Raw genomic sequence first — 20,873 nt, 5'->3', positions numbered from 1 at the left:
TTTTCTGGCCATGACATTATCTCCCCAGACAATAACTTGGATCCACCGGCATATCAGATTTCAGGCTCAGGGGAAAAAAGAAAAAGGAAAAAAAAAAAAAAACGTAGTATAGCCACAGACCCTTTGGAATTTAACTAAAATATGCCTACTAGATATATAAAAAATGGAGGACCCCCCAACTCTTCATCTGCACTATTCCAGCCCTTAGTTCCCTGACTGGTCAACAAATTGTTTGGCTTTGTATGTTAACTCTCTTGTCAACCACCAGATTCCAGATGCTAGCATGATGCCAACCAGACTTCCCTGGACAGACAATCCCATCAAGGTGTCTTGAAGCTCCGCTTCCCTAGATCCCTTTCCCACTAGGGAAAAAGAGAGACAGGCTGGGAGTATAGATCAACTTGTCAGTGCCCATGTTCAGCGGGGAAGCAATTACAGAAGCCAGACCTTCAACCTTCTACATCCCACAGTGACCTTGGATCCATACTCCCAGAGGGTTTAAGAATAGGAAATCTATCAGGGGAGGGGATGGGATACAGAGTTCTGGTCGTGGGAACTGTGTGAAGTTGTACCCCTCTTATCCTATGGTTTACTTTTTATAAATAAAAAAATTTAAAAAATTAAAAATAAAATAAATAAAAAGACACCATAAAGTACTTAATCAATTAGTTTCTATTTAGACCTAGATACCATCCTCACCTACTTCCTAATTTTACTTCCCTCAAACACTCTAAGGCTAACTGTCAGACAAAGTAAGGACTACAAACGTTGGATAAGGGCAACAGACTGACATACTTTAATGATGACTCTCTTGGTGATTACCAGGCCAGCCTGTTATCCAGGGCCCTAGTCAGGGAATTCTGGGATTCACACATAGATATTATGGGTCTACACCTCTTGCAGATCCCTCTCTCCACCATCCCTGGTCATCTCCATCAGGAACAGCATAATAAGCCCTCACTCGTTTCTGGGCTCCTACAAGACCTCAGTGGGCACCTCAATGTGAAACAACAATGGTAGGGACTGCCCATTCTCTGAAGGGAGGCTGAGTCAATATACTTTGCCACTCAAGGAAGATGGGTACTGAAATTAGTGCAGCCTAGAATATTCCTAGCTATGATCACAGAATATGAGCTCAGACTTAAGAGGTATACAGAGACTACACAGGCTCCTGTGCTGAATATGGGCCTCAGGTAAGATAGATGGAGTCTACTGTTAGAGTCCTATTTCCATCTCTGATACCATCTCCCCAGACAATACCTTTAGCCTACCTGCATGTTAGCTGTCAGGCTCCAGCAAAAATTAGTTAAGTTATGGCCCCCGTGGAATATACCTAATATAGACATCCTAACTTTTTCCAAAATAGTGAGCTCAAATCTCATCTGCTATATTCTTACCTTTAGGTTCCTGATTATTAAACAATTTGTTCTGTTTTATATCTTAAGGCTTTTCAGCCAACAAGTCGTAGATGCTACCATGACGCCAGCCTTACTTCCCTGGGCAGACAATCTCACCAATGTGTCCTGGAGCCTCAACTTTCCAGAGTCCTACCCCACTAGGGAAAAACAGAAACTGTCTGGTGTATGGATAGACCTGCCAATGTCCATGTCCAGTGGAGAAGCAATTACAGAAGCCAGACCTTACACCTTCTGCACCCCATAATGAATTTGGGTCCTTACTCCCAGAGAGATAAAGAATAGGAAAGCTTCCACTGGGGAGGATGGGTTGAGGCGGTGGGTGTGAATTGTACCTCTCAATCTATTGGACTTGTCAATCATTATTAAATCAATTAAAAAAGAGAGAGAAAGAACATACTCTTATCAGTTTCAGTTGAAGATCAAAGTCATATGCTCTATAAAATGGCATAAAATAGATATTGTAATATTTTTGTAATATTGTAATACAGTAAGTGAATTTAATGTGCACTAAATATTTGTTTTAAGGTAATCAGTAGTTTGTTATATTAACATTTTATATAGATTTTCTCATATGACTTTTGTATTTATTCATTTCTTTTTTTATTTACTATTCAATGATTAGGCTTTCTTTTCTTATTTATTTTCTTACTTATTTATGTATTTACTGCTACCAAAGTTATCACTGGGGCTCAGTGACATTATGAGTCTGCCAAACTCAGTGGCTACTTAATAAATATACAGAAGGAGAGAGAGAGATAGTTCCACTGTTCATGAACAACCTCCTGAGGGTGGGAACTACAAGTTTGAACCCAGTTCTATGTACTCTAACTGATGCGTCACCACCTGTCCTTAATCATGTATACTTTCTGTATAAATTATTTTACGTATATTCTTTCATCCTTTTATTCTGATTAAATAATAATTTGAAGTCATTAGTATAAGAATATGGGCATAACATAATGAGAGAGGTTGTGATTAAATCATGTTTGATAAGAGAATATCTTTCAAGTATGCCCTTGGATCAATAAAATCTCTTAAATTCCATTTATCCCCTCATAAATCAACCTTTCTGATTCAAGGGTAAATGCCCATTGTTTGTATTGACCATTCACTTGAAAAAAATTATTTCTGGCTTAAATACTTTTCATTACTCTTTTCTGAACCTTAATACCTTTCTACTAAATTTATACATGCTTTTTAAGTTTACATCTTTTTTTGTAATTTTTTAGTTTTATTTACAAATGGAAATATTGACAAGACCATAGGATAAGAGGTTTACATCTTTTTAATCATGCTTATCACACTAGTTTGTATTGACCACTTCATGTTGTTCATATGCACGTAAGACTGTTATAAAATATTTATTATTTCTTTTCTACTTGCATTTATAAATGTACTGTTCTATTTAGAAACTGGGCAATAGGGGCCAACAAGATAGCTAACCTGGATGCCTTGCAATTTACCTGATGAAGGTTTGAGCCTATTTCCTCCGCAATGGGGGAAACTTTGGTGCTGTGATGCCTCTCTCTCTTCCTTTGTCTGTTTTTTGATATGAGAAAGATGCTCTGCAATGTTGAAGCCCCACAAATACCAGACATGAAATAAATAAATTATGTGATGACATCCTGACATTTGTAAGACACAGATAGATCTAGTTAGTAATATGTTTATTGAAGTAAGATGGAGAAAGTGACTCTATAAGCTCACTCATATAATGTATAGTATGTAGCAAAAGCAAGTGGATTAAATAAAAGAAAAGTAAATTTTCAGCCTACATGACAAACTTAGTAGTTAGTATAAGGGAAAAGGAGTAAACCAAAGCTGTAAATTATGGTGATGAATATAATTGGACATTTAGTAGTTAATATATATATATATATATATACATGTTGATTTATAATGAGGAACACCTGAAAATTATGCAATGCTATAATGCAATGTTATCCAAATAAGAAAATAGAAAATATTCTCAGGGTCAGGAGGTAGCACACTTGATTAAGAACACACTTTATAGTGTGCATGAACCTAATTCAAGCCCCTGGTCCCTATCTGCAGGGGAAAGGTTCATGAGTGATGAAATGCTGCTCCCCTTTCTCTCTTTCCCTCTTCTCTCGATTTCTCTCTGCCTCTATCCAATAATAAATAAATGAACAATTTTTTTAAAAAAGAAAATACTCTACAAGTTTTTTTAAATACTAACATTGTTACTTAATTTGATTATGTGTGTATTTTATTTGTGTTTAGTGGGTAATATTTTTCCAAATATAACATTATCTAATTATAAGCTGATTATATCTTGTTTCTTCTGTTTATATATCCTCTTTGTGATTTTCTATGTTAAACAATCACAAAGGCAGTCAGCAAAGTTGTCTGGGGGCAAGGCATTATGTATTAGTTTATCTTGACTTCTGATTATGATGGATTCTTATACAACTAATGCTGCATTAATCTTTAGTCTTCTTTATCCATTTTCTTCAAAGAATGCTAAGTTATTTTAAACATTATAAATTGAAGTTTTTTGTTTTGCACAAAAATATGTAAGTTTGGCTGCTCGCTGCTCATTGCTCATGCCCCAGAGTCCACTGAGACTCCACCATAGTCTAATGCATTTTAAAAATCTTATTCTGTCCTGGGGAACTATGACATCACATCCATATGACAACAGTTTTGTAAGTCAACATTTCTCTGCCAAAGTGTTATAATGAAAATACAGGCATATGTGTTTGAGATGTAAAGAAACCAGAGAATCATCTCGACATGTGTAGTGTCAGGAATTTAACAGGTCCATGACTGTGCCATTTCCCAAGCTACAGTTAGTGGGGTTTTGGTTTTTTGATTTTCTTTAGCAAAATGTTGTTTGAAAATTAATATCAAGATAATGTATAATATCAACATTCTTTGTTTTTTGTTAAAACACTACCAATATTTAAGCATTTATCTAGCCAGGTAAAAATAGGAGATTGTTACTAGTGTTAAAATATAACATGTAATAACATTTTACGTGATAGAACTTATGGATCTTATTAAGACTTTTACCATTGTGGTGCTTCCAGGAGATCTGGAACCAATTTCATTTAACTCTATGTTCTGAATTTGAAAATTTAAAAATATACTATCTAAAACAAAATAAAACATAATTGACTTCCTATAGTGAAATACTGCTTTTATTCTAGTTTCATCAGTAATCAAAGTGATGCAAAATAAAGGTAAAATGTGTCTTTGTGTGGTTTCTAGTCTATTAATTAGTGTATCTAAAGGTGCAAAATGATAATTCATGTAGATTGTCACTGTGTTCTGGGAAAATGATTTATAAGAAAGAATCAGGAAACTCCAATTTAGTATTTTATGATGAAACTGAACAAAGATTTAGTCATAGGTTCGAACAGTGGCATACTCAATTGATTGAACATATTACTATCTGCAAGGACCTGGGTTCAATCCCCAGGTCCCTACCTGCAGAGAGGAACCTTCACAAGTGGTGATGTAATGCTATAGGAGTCTCTCTCTCTCTCTCTCTGTCTGTGTGTGTGTGTGTGTGTGTGTTTCACTACCTCTTAGTTTCACTCTGTCCTATCAAAAACAAGCAACAGCAATAAAGAAAAAACTGCTGGAAGTGTTGGACTTAGTATATGGGAACTTACCCCCATAATAATTCTGGTAGCAAAGCAAATATTATATATATACATATATATACTCATGATAATACTCTATTTTAAATACAGTCTCCTTGCTGAAAACATCCACATTAATTTATCTATTCAGGAATTCTTTCAAGTCTATCTTTGTGTATTCAAATATCCACTTGATAGCTAAATATTAAACTTAGAAATGTGGAAACAGGCATTAATCCCCTAGTAAAATTGTTTTAAAAATTATTGTTGTATCATATCTGTCTTTTACTAAAACATTTCCAGTGATTTTCCAACTCATAGTGAGAATTAACCAAGTTGGTTTAATTGCATGGAGCTTATAAAAATTGATTATTTTAGGATCTCTCTCTCTCTCTCTCTCTCTCTCTCAGAGAGCAGATAATAGTCTCCTTTTATTGACTGATTAATGTCACCAGAGGCCAATATGTACAAAGAGAAGGGAGATTTATTTCTTGGTCTCTTCCTCCTTGGACAATGTCTTAATGATTTCTTCCTTCTTGGCCTGGAGCCACTCTTCACTGCCCTTTCATGCTTCCTTGGTGTTAGACCTGCAGGCTTCAACCAAGAAGCCAGGAGCTTCTTGTGAGCATTGTCTGCCTTCAGTTTGTGAATGTGTTACATGAGAATCCGCTTGTTTTTGAACACTTTTCCTTCACTTTCAAGTAGAGTCTGTGGTACATGTGGGCGTCAATCTTCTTAGATTCATGGTGTCTTCTGAGCAGGCGGCACAGAATTCTCATTCTCCTCATCCAGGTCACCTTCTTGGGCACTGGAGCATTGGCTTTCCCGTACCTTTAGCTTACTGATACCCATATGCCTCCCTTTCCTGCAAACCAAGGTGTTCTTCCTGCATCGTGCCCGGGAATGGACAGTCACAGGTTTCCTGATGCCCATCTTTGATCAGTTTCCGAATCTTCTGATGGGAATTAGCATTGGTGATTTCATTGTTCACACTGGGATCCAACCAGACCTTCTTTTTGCCACAGCGGAGCACGCTGGAGACAAGCCTCTTCTGAAGCCTGAGCATACCCATGGCTGTGGCCTCAGAGGCAAAAGGAAAGAACTTCACCTGCTCCGGCTCCCCCCATTATCTATGAAGGGGAAAGCCCATCCCTCACCCCATTGTCATATGTATTCACTCTTATCTCTTATTCTTTTTTGAAATTTTTATTATCTTTATTTATTTGATAGAGACAGTCATAAATGGAGAAGGGAGAGAGAAAGATAAAGAGAGACACCTACAGCACTGCTTCACCACTCATGAAGCTTTCCCCTGTGCAGGTGGGTATCCATTGTAATATGTACGCTCAAGCAGGTGCGCCACCGACTGGCCTCTAAAATATTCTTTAATCATCATGGACTTCTGCTTCTTCTTAAACATGCCAGTGATTCATTTTTTTAGGATATTTCTAATGCTTTTACCTGGAGTAGTATTTCCTTGCCAACTCTACCCCACTCGTGTGATTTTGTTATCTTATAATTTTGAGGTCTTTAGTCATATTTCTTTTTAATGAGGCCTTCTCTAACAACTTCAATCAAAATTTGTAAGAACCCCAAATACTGTATTTTCTACTTCCCTGCTGTATTTTATTTACCATGGGTATTCAATTGTATCTAGCATATCACATGCTATTTTAGCAGTTTTACTTTTTTGTCTTTTTACTAAGCATATAAGTTCTACTATGGTGATTTTTTTTGTCACTTTATTTTCTGCTGTATTTGAAGCTTGTAAACAGTGCCACTCAATAACTTTTTGCTTATAGTTTGCTTTGTAAACATATAGTTATAGATTAAACTTATACTAATACAGAAATGAGTATTTATAAATTTATAATAGAGATTATGTGTCATTAGTGCTTAAATCAATGTCTTCATAAATCTTACAATATATTGTAATCGGCCGAATAAGGAACTTCAAAAACATGACAAGGTTGAAAAGCTTTTTGGCATTAGGGAATGATGTGCATTGCATATATCCAGTGCAATGCATTCTAAATAAGACATTTACATTTAGAATTAATCAGACTCTTAGAGAAACACAGTGATTGTTTATTCAACCTGATGTTTCAAATTATCTCTTTCCAAAGTCTTTGAAATCAATCTGTCAAATAATCATCAAGAGTAATTAGTTTATGCTAAATTCCCCATATGAAATTTAAGTATGACAAAACAAATGGTTGTCTCCATTACAATTCAATTTATCATTACTTGATTGCTATCCTAAATATATAGTAAGACTTAAGGTAGTACTTCCATCGTCATACATAGTCCATGCTTTTTTTAAGTACTTACTTCTCTAAACATAAAAGGGAACCTGTCAGGCAGACCCTATGACAGAGAAATGAAGGAAAGAACTTTGGTAGAAAATGTAGAAGAAAAACAAATTGCCTGCAAGTGGGCTCTGAAGAACACAACTGGGCCTCAGGCAAGTCAAAGTCATGATCTTGTTTATTTAAAGCTGTTCTCCTTCCCCAGAGTTCTTTGCTTTGGTGCAGTACCAAACCATACAAAGTTTTTTGTGTTTCCCCCTTCTGTTTTAGTTTCTTAAGTCCTGCCCATAAATGAGATGACATTCTCACAGGTGTACAGCAATATCTCATTGTGTTCTTATTTTAATTTATCTGATAATCAGTGACATTGAGCATTTTTATGACTTGCCCCTCAGGATTTCTTCTTTAGTGAAGATTCTGTCCATGTCCTCATCCTTTTCTTTTAATGGAGCAGAATGTATTTTTGTTACTGAGTGTAATGAAGCCTTTATATATTTGGATTATTCATCTTTTATAAATTCTTATTTATAAAAAGGAAACACTGGCAAAACCATAGGATAAGAGGGGTACAATTACACACAATTCCCACCACCAGAACTTTGTATCCCATCCCCTTCCCTGATAGCTTTCCTATTCTTTAACCTTCTGGGAGTATGGACCCAGGGTCATTATGGGGTGCAGAAGGTGGAAGATCTGGATCTGTAGTTGCTTCCCCATGGAACATGAGAGTTGACAGGTCAATTCATACTCCCAGCCTGCCTCTCTCTTTACCTAATGAGGTGGAGTTCTGGAGAGGTGGTACTCCAGAACACATTGGTGGAGTCATCTGCCCAGGCAAGTTCGGTTGGCATCATGGTAGCATCTAGAGCCTAGTGGCTGAAAAGAGAGTTAACATAAAAAGCCAAACAAATTGTTGACTAATCATGAACCTAAAGGCTGGAATACTGCAGGTGAAGATTTCGGTGTCTCTGTTTTAAAGATAGCTAGTAGGCCTATTTTAGTTATATTCCAAAAGGCCCATGAGTATACTAGTTTTTTCCTGAGCCTGACATCTGATATGCAGGTGGACCTAAGTTATTGTCTGGGGACATGATGTCATGGCTAGAAAGCTGGAATAGGGAATAGAGTAGCTCCCAAATATGGGAAAGGTATACACATAGTGTTGATTGTAATCCCCATCGATTTGATATGGGGCCCATATTCAGCATAGGAGCCTGTGTAACCTCTGCATCCCTGTAGGTCTGAGTTCACATTCTGTGATCATAAAATAGGAACGTTCTAAGCTGCCCCAATTTCAGGACCCGTCTTCCTCAGATGGAAGATAGAGTATGTTATCCAGCCTCCCTTTGGAGGATGGAACATTATGCACCGTTGTTGATCCACATTGAGAGCAGAGTCCCATGGGGGTCCACAAATGGGGTTCATTGTGTTGTTCCTGATGGAGATGACCAGTGACAATGGATAGAGGGATCTATTTGAGGTCTAGGCCCATGATGTCTATGTGGGAATCTCAGGACTTCAGATTATTAGTCTCTTATAAAATGTGTATCTTTTGAAGATATTCTCCCATTAGTAGAATGTCTATCTGTTTTGGTGATGATTCCCATTTCTGTGCAGAAGCTTTTCAGGTTGATGTACTCTCATTGCTTTATTTTTGCCTTTGATTTCCTTGCTTGGACCTGTGTCTCTGAATACATTTTTAAATCATAGGTTGTGAAGAATTCTGCTAATATTTCCCTTTACATATTTAATGATTTATGATTTAGTGTCTATGTTTTTGGTTGACTTTTGTGCACAGTGATATGTGGTGATCCAATTTCATTTGTCTATATGGAGAAACCAGAGTTTTTTGAGGATAACATCAGTGTAGCAAGTCAAAGTACTTAAGCACACATATTAATACCTGTTTCTATATTATCTATATCTTTATCTCTCTATGATGTATTTATCCTACCAATATGTAATAGATAAATGTATGTATTTATACACTTATTTGTGTGTGTACAGAGCATGACATGATATTAAAAGAAGAACATGGACCAAAGCAATGACTTATAAGCAGTAAAGACTTCCAAAGATGTGTCTCACTTTTCAAGCATGAAAGAGCTTAACTTATTATATATTATTGTCAAAGATATTTTTTATTTTACATTGTTTTCTGTTCTATTTAATTAAAAAAATAAATTCATGGTTAGCCTTGAAATGCTTTAATTTAACAATGCTATACAGAATTAAAAATCCAACGTAACTGTCTTATGGAAGTACATATTAGCATAAACATTTTATTGACCTTCCATTGAACTACTTTCACTAATGTATTCATATTAGTTGTCCAACTGCTTCTTGAAATTATTTTCCTTTTCACTGAAGCAGAACTCACACTCCCTTTCTTGTTACTGCTATTTTCTCCTTAACCTAAAATGTTTTATGTTTCACTGCCTTTGCCATTCCTTATTTAGTGCTTGCCTCTTAGACACCATGGGAATCATTCTCATTATAGACTTTGTTTGCTTTGCTCCTCTTATAGATCTTGACATAAACTGTTCTGAAAGTCATTCCATATGCATACATTTCTTAAATCAACAGTCTCCTTAAACTGCATAATTTTGGGAGGTATTAACATTCTCATTCTCCACTAAACAGATATCAGGGAATTCAGGCCAAGGAGGAACTATTATAATCATGACACCTACTTTTCTTACAGGCAACAAAACACATACTTTCTCTTTCAATAACATATCATTTTTTCATAATTATGAACCTGAATTAATATATTTAAATAATATTGGGAAATTTTAGAAGGCACATGGCTATGGCATGGGAAGTTCTTCAAGTGGGAAGATTTTAGAAAAATATTCTGAGTATCCAGAATATATCATTTATGTATTATAATGTTAGCTTTAAAGGAGGGGAGGTGGGGAGGAGAGAAAAAGAAAGGAGAAGACTGTCCTTCTTCAACTTTCAAGTGAAAACCTTTTTCTGCTTATTAAAAACTTTGTTTCTATGTTTCATTTACTTCCAGGTACAGAGAAAATTATGTGCAGCTGCAGCTCTTCTAGTTCAAACATAGAACATCCTAGTCACTCATTGGGGAAAAAAAAAGATCCATAACACTGCTCTTTTAGAGCTGATAAAAGAATAGTCCATTTTAGTACAGTGCATTTCAGAATAGCAATGACTCACAAATGGTTCATACTTGCACATTTACTTGGGAAAACAGTAATGCCTAGGTGCAAGATTAATAAAATTAGAGGCAGAGATTTACTGAAAAAAATTTAAGTTATCATAGTTATCAGGTTTTTCTTATCACTTGTTTCATAAAAATAAATCAATTTATTTTACAAAAGTAATACTTTAAAAGTTTAAGTTGTGAAATTACTGTGATCTTAAATGATCATATAGATTGTCAGGATAGGATCTGTACGTCTTATTTTATGGCAAAAGGGAAAGTTCTCACAGATCAATATATATGATAGAGACACTAGTTTTATAGCTTTAGTTCGTTGTTGTTATCATCAGAGCAGATCTAGTTTACAGTGGTTCAAGGGATTGAAGCTGGGACTTTGGTGTCTCCGGTATGAAAGTTCTTTTGCATAACTATTTTACTTCCTCTCCTGCCCATATCTTTAAAAAGTTAATTCTATTATTTAAAGAAATATTTTTATCTAGACAATGGATGCCTAAAATCCATTTTAAAAATAAAGGATGGAATATAACTTATGTAAGAAAATAAATCAAAACAATTACTAGGACTTAGAAATTTAGATTTTAATAAAGACTTCAATTGGCATTATATAACAATTATTTTAATGTTATCAGGAATAGGATAACCTAGTATCTATTCTGCTAAAACGAATAGATCATAAATAAAATTTCTCATACATGGTAGACCCAAAGTACAACTTTGTTATCAGAGAAACCAACATAATCTCTCCATTGTTTTAAACAGAAATTGATGAATAATTTCATTAGCTAGCTATTGTTTCTTTCTTATGTGCACATTCTTGTCCATAATTTTTATATTTCCCTTTATCTCTCTTAACTCTATTTCAATCACCTAGTTTAAAACAAAAATTTTTCAATATCTTTCAATGATTTATTGTCAAATTGTATAATCCTTTGTATATAAATCTCAGTATCCAGAAGTAATATTGTTGTGAATTTGATAAGATATAACATATATATGTATCATATATATATATATATATATATATATATATATATATATATTTCATATACCATTATAAAAGTGGATTGTAATGTTTTCACGGAGTTATAGGTTTTTTTGTTTGTTTTAATGTTTTACAAGATTCAGAGCCAGGATTCTGTAACTTAATGAGTCTGGGCAGCGACCAGTGGTTTGTAGTCACAGTAGCTTGACTGAAATTGTAGCACTGAGGTTAAGACATCCTAAATAGCAACCAGACATTTGAAGCTACAGATGATTTGCATGTAGGTTGTTGTAAATGGAATACTGTTTTTGGCATTGCCCACAAGGTCAAATAAAATCAGCTAAGATTAGTAATCCATTGTGGTCCCAGATAACAGAGTGGCCGGTGTCAGACGAGTAATTACAGAAGCCAGACCTTCCACCTTCTGCATCCCATAACGAATTTTGCCCCATACTCCCAGAGGAATGAAGAATAGGGAAGTTTCCAGAAGGGATGGGACATAGCACTTTGGTGGTGGCAACTGTATAGAATTATACTCCTATTACCTTAAAACCTTATAAATAATTATTAGATCATTAATAAAAAAAGAATCCATTATGGTCAAATAAGTGTACTAAGATAAAATATTCAATGCAAGGGTCCAGGAGATCTTATGTAGTAGTAGAACACAGACTTTATCATGTGCAAGAACCCAGTTCAAGCTTCCATTTACCACATCTGAGCATCTTTATAGGAGAGGCTTCCTGAGTGATGAAACAATGCTTTTATGTTTCTCCACTCTTTATCCCTCTCTGTTTCTCATCTTCTATCTGGGGAAAAAAAAAAAAAAGACTGATAGAATCATACAGATACACACCCCTGTGAGAACCCTTGTGGCAGAAAAAGAAAGAGAAAGAGGAGAAAACCCTTGTGAGAAAGGGAAAGAGAAGAGAAAGAGAAAGAGAAAGAGAAAAAGAGAAAGAGGAGAGGAGAAAGAAAGAGAAAGAGGAGAGGCAGAAAAAGAAAGAGAAAGAGAAAGAGGAGAAATATTCTAGCCATATTCAAGAAATACACAATCAACTCAATAAAGTATTCTATGGTTATGTCTATTCTATCATTTTAAAATATTTCTAAAAGGGGCAAGAAAGCCTAGTTGATGATTCAAATTTAACAGTATTGCCTTTGGGTTTCATTGAGAGTTAATGCATTTATAAAGACATGGTATGATTTAAAGAGCTCCATACAAATTTCTAAACTGTATTTTGTTCATAAAGAATTAGAAGAGCTTCTTCCTTTAGGCCAACCTTTCAGCTTTCATAAAAGATTCTGATTCTATTATCATTGTGAATTTCCAGTTAAATAGCATATTTCTTCTTATGAGTTCAACAGCTCTGGATTTTAAAAGTGATCCCTGTAATAAAAAAAATACCTGCATTTAGTGAACTGTGTATTAATTATCATTGTTTTGGAAAGCAATATAAGAAAAAGTTCAAAATTCTCTAAGTTCAAGTAGTAAAACTGAAGAATTTTGAGGTGTATCATGAAGATACCAGATGGATGTAAGAGATTACTTTCATTACAGTTTATATAACTTCATGCATTAAAATTCTGTGCTAGTTATCTTTTTATATCAATGTGTGCTTTGCAAAGCCTCTGAAATCCAATTTACCATCTCCAGAAAAAAAAAAAAGAGAACAGTTACTCTACTTAGTCATTCTTCATTGATTAGTTCATTTATTCACTAAACATTGTACTAATAATGCAAAACTATAAAAGATAAAGAAAATTTACTGTTTCATAGGGAGTAAATAAATGACTATTAAAAGTTATTTGTACAGGACTGTAACAGAAGTATATAAAAGCTGTTACCCTGGAATGGAATAATCAAGGAAAGTGTCTAAAAGAAGGAACATCAGAGAAGCAGAATCTGAGCCGATTTTGTCAGAGAAGGACACCAAGTCATTTGTGAGCACCACCAGCTTGTAAATATAATTTTCACTACTGTATTCCTAGGACTATGAACCATACTTCACACAGAGTATGACTTCTAGGCAATGCAAAGGCATAGAATTGTAAAAAAAAAAAAAAGAAAAAAGAAAAAAGAAAGAAAAAAATTGACAGAATTGTGAAACTAAATTAGTCAAGTTTATCTAAAATTTATAGATTATGTTAGTAATTAGGCAGAGGTGCAAATATGAGGACTTTTGAATGTTAAATGTGATTTTCTTATAAAAATCTTCACTGTATGTTACACCTTAGGCATTTATAGTCTATTTTTTGACATCCTTCATTCACAAATCTTAGAAATATATGTCTTGTTTTATCAAGAGAGAAGAAAGGAGGGAGAAATGAGGGGACCTGAAAAACAAAGTGCAGGGGTGCACCCAATTAAGAGCATATATCACCATACCCAATAACCCAGGTTCGGGCCCCACTCCACACAAGTGGTGAAACAGGTTTGCAGATGTCTGTTTCTCTCCCTGTCTCCCCTTCTCTCTCAGTTTATCTCTGTCCTATCAAATACAAAGGGGGAAAATGGTAAAAATGGCCACTGGAAGCAGTGGATTCGTTGTACAGGCACTGAGCCCCAGCAATAACCCTATTGTCAAAAAGAAAAAAGAAAACAAAAAGTACAGGGGCTGGGTGGTGACACATCTGGCTTACAACACACATTACAGTGTGCAAGGATCTGGGTTCAAGTCCCTGGAACACGCCTGCAGAGGGAAAGCTTCACACGTAGTGAAGCAATGTTTCAGGTATTCTTTCCATATCCCCCTCCCCATTCAATTTCTATCTGTCCTATCAAAATAAATAAATTTAAATTTAAAAGTGTTTAAGAAAAAAAAGAGCATGAGTTATTGAGATTGGTCTAGAAATTGAAAAATAAGGATGAAACAAGAAAATAGCTTGTAGAAATGCTAGTGACTCCAGAATTTCAGTAACATACAATGTTTATACTTGTATCCTCATGTAAAAGTAAATCAATGTGCTTTCTAAGAAGCTCTAACTTTGACGTCATATCCTATTATTTGTTCTGTTCCAGTTTGGGGCAGATTATCATCTCCAAAACTTTTACATATGAAAATTCTGAAGTTGATATTTTGTGAAATATAGGGTCTACTAAAATGTATTAATATGTAATGTATGTTCATTTCTTTTTTAATATTCATAGTACCAAAATAATAAACATCTTTGTCTTCCAAAGCTTTTAAATATTGATAACAAAATACTTAGTAGCATATGTTCCTGGTGTACCATCATCTGACCTTTATAAATTATTTGAAGTAAAGTCAGATTTAAAAAAAAAAAATTACCATTGTCTTTATTTGATAAATACAGACAGAAATTATGAGGAGGGAGGGGACAGAGAGAGAGAGAGAGAGAGAGAGAGACATCTACAGTCCTACTTTACCATTTATAAAGCTTTCCACCTGCAGGTGGGGACTGGGGACTTGAACCCAGGTCCTTGTTCATTGTAATATGTGTGCTCAACCAGATGCACCACCACTCAGCCCCGTAAAGACAGATTTTTTACTTTTGATTTATGATAATAATTGAGCTCAGTTGTCCCAATGCGAGTCATTTTTAATACAATTGCAGCAACAAACTTCACAATAGAAGAAATTATCTTATCATGTGGACTGAGAAGTAACAGGATTTTGCTTCAAAATCAAAAGATATATAAATTATATAATACTTCTAATCATAGAAAACTTTTTATTACTTTTTTTTACCTGCAATGAAAGAGATTTAATATTAAAATGTTACCTGTGGAGACTCTTTTGTCTACTCTGTGCTTTAATGCTTAAGTTGGAATGCAAATAGAGCCTTTTTAACATTTTTTCTATAGAAGATAAAATTAACAGTTTCAATCATCATAGGCAACCCAATTTTCTCCAGAATCTTAGAGATTCTTTCAGAGTTAGAGTGCTTACATAGACTAATTAATGACAAGGAATCCCAAAAGTACCATTCAGTAAGACAATATGAACCTAAATTCATACGTACTTTATAAATTAAAAGTTGATTATTTCCTTTGCAAAGAATTCTTCCCTCTTCATGAAATAACCAAAGGAAATCTTATCTAGCTAGATTTCTAAATACATGTGAAACAGAAAGGAATGACGGTTCCAGTCCTCATTTCACCTTCTAGAAGATTATCCTTTTTCTGTTATTTAATAATTTGCCTTTTTTTTTCTTGTGACAAGGATTTTACTGCGGCTTCCTCCCTTCATGTTTCCACTTCTCAAGGTGAACTACTTTAATTTTTCTGTTTGTTTCAGCTATAGGGTGAAAGTCTGAGGGAGATGGAAAGGGAAAGATAAAGAAGGAGAGATAGCACAGTACTGCTTTCCCAAGTCTGAAGTTTTTCCATGTAGATGATAGTACGTAGTAGTTGGGGGCTGCAATGTAGTTCTTCTATATGGGGAACTGTGTTCTGTCTGGTAAACTATCTCTCATCCATCCCACTCCCCTTTTGGGACTGTGTTTGTGGAGATCTTTTGACCTGTTCCAATACATAATTAAAGCACAGTGCACAGTAATCTCTTGAACATTATGCTATGTGGTGAGTCACATCAAAGATCAACGGTGTCTGCAATTACAATAAGCGAACACAGAGATGCACCAATGCCCCTTTTCCAGTGGTCCCAACTGACTTTTTGTCCCCTGAAGGATTACTGCGGTTCATTTCTGTCAATAGAGGACAAAATAATAAAATTCATAGAGAAAAAATACTTGGTTTTTTTGACATACAGAATAAAAATTAGAGATAGGAACCTTTACAAAGAATAAATTCATGAACTACAATTAGAGATGTTCTGACAGGGAGATTTAATTAGAATAAGTGTCAGGAGAAACAGAGAAGTGGGTGAGTGTGATGAAATGAGGAAGGTAAAGAATGACAATGTAATCTGAGGTTCAATAATGAAGGAATTTGGATTTAATTCTAGAAGACTGTATTTGCACTTTGTAGGTAGCTAGAGGCAATAGGGAATGAGCAAAAGTGATTACATCATGGTCTTTCTCACCAGAATATGCAACAGAGATTAGGAGGGATTTGAGGACAAAGGAAATGCAAAGACAGAAAAAAATAGGCATACAGCTTCATAAAATCTCATCTGAAAAGTTTATTTTGGTATGAGAATTGAAAGATAAGAGGGGAAATAAGTTGAAAAATTAGATAATTGTAGAATTTGCAGATCAACTAGTTAAAGATTGTAAATATAGCTGGGGAATCAGCACAGTGGTATGTAAAAGAATTTCATGCCTGAGGATTTAAACTTCCAGATTCAATCCCCAGCACCACCATAAACCAGAGCTGAACAGCACTCTAGTCCTCTGGTCTCTTTCTCTCTGTATCTTTCATTTTAAAAAATAAAGTTTTTTTTTGTTGTTGTCTAGGAGGTGGCCCAGTGGATAAGACATTGGACTCTCAGGCATGAGGTCCTGAGTTCAATCCCTAGAAGCACATGTGACCAGAGTGATGTCTGGTTCATTCTCTCTCTCTCTCTTCCTTCTCCTCCTCCTCCTATCTTTCTCATTAACAAATAAAATTTAAAAATAAATAAAATAAAATATTTTTAATAATATTGTAGATGAGATGGGAGAAAATTCTAGTTCTAATCATCAAATGATTAGAAATTACACAAACCAAGAAATAAAGCAAAATGAGAATTAAAATTTTCTGCATTTATCAAAAAAGCTTATTTCTGTCCACTTGTTAAAATACCTCTCCTATTTTTGTTGCATGATTATTACAGAGAAAGAGATATTTTATTAAGAAATTTTATAATTTCAAAAGTAATGGGTAATTATGTTTTTCTATTTTAATATCTAAAACAATCCTTCATCTATAGGGAACTTCAATTACTTCTTTCCCATTGGCTTAACTATATACATTGTTCAGATTTCTCAAAGAAAATAGATAACATATTAAAACAACTTATCTAGATTTTAAGAGTCTTCATCAGGATAGAAATCACCTTCTCTTCTTTCAAATGGTGTCAGTACTTATTATTTTCTTGTTCAAAAGAAAAAACTAGTGCAAGCAAACAAAATTACTGATTTTTTCATCAAAAATCACTGGATTTAACTGGAAAATTACATTAATGTATTCTAAAAAAAAAGCTATTTTAAGATGGGAATTTGTATTTTATACTCTAATATATCCATTAGTACATCTTATAATAATACTTGACTTACTTTCTGACAAATTTGCAAAGACTTATAGATGTCTGGGTCGTGTATAAGAAAGTTCATTTTCCTAGTTAGTAACTTTACATTATAGTTTCAAGTTTTTTGAAGAAATGACTAAATATAAGTCTGAGTGACATAGTTTTTTTTGCAAATGGCCACATTTAAAATAAAGCAGTAAAGATGCTAATGCTTGGAAACTGAGAATACTGTTGACCCCATTAGAATGCATGGTGAACATGGTTGAAAATCCAAAAATGCTTTGTCCTTACTTTCCAGATGATTTTCTAGGTCAATAATACTTTGAAAAAAAATAACAATTATTTTATACAACAGGGGAATATCTTGATACTAGAATCAGTGAGGTCAAGTTCTCCCTCAAACCTGTCATCATCTTTCTATACTTTGCTATTTCTTGAATATATTTTAAAGTATTATATGATTAAACTCCAATATTTATTTCATCCTAGAAGCATTAGATTTTCTAATGGAAAAAGGTAAATTATGACTCCCTCCCAATGTAAGATACTACTTACCATGTTGGTACATGAGCAGTTTCCAACATTTATTATCAGGTCTCTATAGCAGATGGAAGATTTCATCTACTTAACCATGTCAGTGAAGTGGGCAGCGTCTCAGTTGTTGAGTAGCTTTCTATGCTTTTATTAGCAGCAATTCTTTATAATCCAAAATAATAATTATTATTATTATATTTATGATACACTTAATGGAGAAAAACATTTGTCAAGTATGTCAAGTATTAAAATTTTTATTTAATTCTTTAAATTAACGTATAAAATCATTTGATATACTCGGGCACAAAGAAAATCTCCCTTACCTCTCTGGGTCCTTCAGAAGCTAAACAAACAAATATTAGATTAATTTAAAAAAGAGAGAGAGAGAGAGAGAGACCTTTATTAATAAAATGTTTACTTCCTGTGTAAATGTTAGAGAGTTTGCAAGGTTGACTAAGCCATTTGGCTCTAGGTGCCATATTTAAATCCACTAGTTATAGCAGAGCATATTAGGAAGAAGAGAAGGTCAGTTAGAGAGATTATCAGGGAAGATACAGTAAACAAAGCCATACAGATAAATTTCTGCATTTATTTCTCTTTTTTTTAATAATCAAAACACTAATCACCTCTGGTTTATGGTGGTTCAGGGGATTGAACCTGAGACTTTGGAGCTTCAGGCATCAGAGTCTCTCTGTATAACCATTATGCTACCTATCCCTTCTTAAATTCAGCATTCTCTACTGACAAATTAAAGAAATTAGATCTTTGCATTCTCTACTGACAAATTAAAGAAATTAGGTCTTTCCTATTATCCTTGAAAAAGAAACCTATTCATCTTACACACACACACACACAAAAGGTAATCTGTGTTTAGTCTTCTAGAGTTCTAGAAACTACACACCTAAAATTTTATAACATTGCATACTTAAAGTTGGGTAGTGGTTCAGTCAGTAAAATAAACACATTATCATGCCTGAGGAGTAAGGTTTGAACCACTGGTCCCCACCTATAAAATGGAAATTCATGAGAGGTGGAACAAATTGCAGATGTTTCTCTCCCTCTTGCTCCCCCTCCTTTATCTTATTTCTCTCTGTCTCTATCATAGTAAAAAAAAAAATACTGCAAACCAATATTAGATCAATAAAAATAATGAGATAGTCATCTTGTTCCACCACTGGACCTTTGATCCCCAAACTCCCCTTAGGGCTCCTAGCTTCTCTCTTTGAGTTTCCCTGTTTGGTGGAAAATGAGATGTAATGAAGCATATCTTAGAGAAATATGGAAATGTTCCCTTGTGACAACAACAAACCTGTCAACCAATAGTACTTCAATAAAGTGATAATTGAAATTAAAGTAAATAATTAGATAATCCAAATATTCTGTGAAGAAAACAAAACTGAAAATAATTGAGAAGCTTCCTCTAGAGAACATACTTATTAGCAGAGGTTTTCATTATAAATGTAAAATTCCTCCTAATTGGTAGAGTTTTACAATTTGTGGACAAATTATAGAGAAGGTATTATCAAGCAGGCGGAAAAGGACTATTTATGATCACTTATATTTTAATAGTGGGGAGGGAAAATGAACACCTACATTCTTTCCCTTGGAGGCACCAATGACCCTGAAGTTGTCAGTTGGTGTTTATGCATTCTCTTTGCAGTAATAAGATTTGTAATTCTGAGATATATGCCTCACAGCCACCACCTGTTTTATTGTTTATCTGTATTTTTTTTTTTCACCCAAGCACTGATTAGCTCTGTCTTATTATGGTGGCCCCAGTATGGTTCCATAGCCCCCATGTCCACTTGGTCGATTCCAAATTATATTCCTCCATGAGGATAATTTCTGGAACCATCCGTTCCACCCCGGTTCCATGGCTGCCAGTTCTCAGCAACATCGCCCCGCCAGATATTCGTCAGAATGCGGCATCATCTAAGTTCATTTCCCAAGTCTACGCTCAACCGGACCTGCCAATATACGCGGATATCTTCGCCCACCCTGTCCAACGCTTGACGTCTAGTCACCCAATCTGGTCTCCTACACCTACACTGAACTTCTCTGTTCCAGACTCTTGGAAACAGAGTTGGCAGTCAGCTGAGGTAAAGAACAAACACCTCATCACAGACCCCTGCAAGTGTCAACCCGGCTTTGACCTAGCACGTTATGATTGGGCCCTCCTCAATCGCTATCGAACAGGCCATGGCCATGGCTGGTGCGCCGCTATGTTCCATCGCTGGGGAGCCAGAGACGACCCAAACTGCCCCTGAGGCTACAGACAGACTATGACCCACATAGTCAACGACTGCCACCTCTCCAGATTCAAAGGAGGTCTCGAAACTTTACATCAGGCTCAACCTGACACTGTTGACTGGCTACGGAAGAAGGGCAAACGCTAGAAGATTATGGTGGTGCAGGAAACCTGGAACTTTGTAGCTTCAGTCATGAGAGTCTCTTTGCATAACCATTACGCTATCTAACTCTGCCCACCTGTATTCTTTTTTACTCAGTAATTTTAGTTCAAGTTTCTAAATTAAATAAATTTCGCAATGCACCCCCACAATCCTATTACAATAGAGTAAATATAGAGTGAATATTCACTCTAAAAATATTACTACAAGAGAATAAAACAAAAACATTTAAGTATGATGATATAAATAGCCTAGATATATATATG

At 34.9% G+C, this 20,873-nt stretch overlaps 1 pseudogene; it reads right to left on the bottom strand.

Annotated features, from left to right (window-relative positions):
• Positions 1-5,494: 5,494 nt before the first annotated feature.
• On the bottom strand, positions 5,495-6,101 carry LOC103110772 (large ribosomal subunit protein eL19-like; annotated as a pseudogene).
• Between the last annotated feature and the right edge of the window lie 14,772 nt (positions 6,102-20,873).

The sequence above is a fragment of the Erinaceus europaeus genome, chromosome 2, assembly GCF_950295315.1.
Source record: "Erinaceus europaeus chromosome 2, mEriEur2.1, whole genome shotgun sequence".
Classification (NCBI taxonomy): Eukaryota; Metazoa; Chordata; class Mammalia; order Eulipotyphla; family Erinaceidae; genus Erinaceus; species Erinaceus europaeus.
Note: the sequence above shows the minus strand (reverse complement) of the source record. Positions and strands in the feature narration are given on the sequence as shown.